Source organism: Mastomys coucha, unplaced genomic scaffold, assembly GCF_008632895.1.
Source record: "Mastomys coucha isolate ucsf_1 unplaced genomic scaffold, UCSF_Mcou_1 pScaffold15, whole genome shotgun sequence".
NCBI classification, from domain to species: domain Eukaryota; kingdom Metazoa; phylum Chordata; class Mammalia; order Rodentia; family Muridae; genus Mastomys; species Mastomys coucha.
In genome coordinates, this window is record NW_022196897.1 from 39349905 (window position 1) to 39350479 (window position 575).

Consider the following 575-nt stretch of genomic DNA (forward strand, 5'->3'; position numbering starts at 1 on the left):
AGAGGGAGAGGGAGAGGAAGAGGGAGAGGGGGAGGGAGAGGGAGAAGAAGAGGGAGAGGGAGAGGGAGAAGAAGAGGGAGAGGGAGAGGGAGGTTCTGTCTTGCTATAGTATGCAAGCCACACACACCTTTGTTTTAAATCTTCACAGACTTATTTGGCAATGTTTAGCAAAAACTAAAGCGACACAACCAAGACCATGAAGATTAGGGTTAAATCACAGACCCCAAAATTAACAATTCAAACAGGACCTTCAGATTTTCCCAGAGAATCCTGCTGGAGTTCAGCTTTTTTAAAAAGCTTCTGAGTCCGCACCAAACGTCACAAACTTTCTAACTGAAAAGTGTTGGTGACTGGCAGAAATAAACGAATTTGTTTCTGAGAAAGAGATTTTAATATGTTGGATGCTCATCCTGCTCCCTCAGTTCTGGTTGCCAATGCAAATGAGTCAGAGGGCTTGCTTGCTTCAGACACTGAACTAATTGTGTAACTCCGCATCGGAAAGTGCCATTGGAGAACACATGCTGACCTCACAGCCGAAAAAAAACTATTTAAAAGATGTGGAAACCAGATGTTTC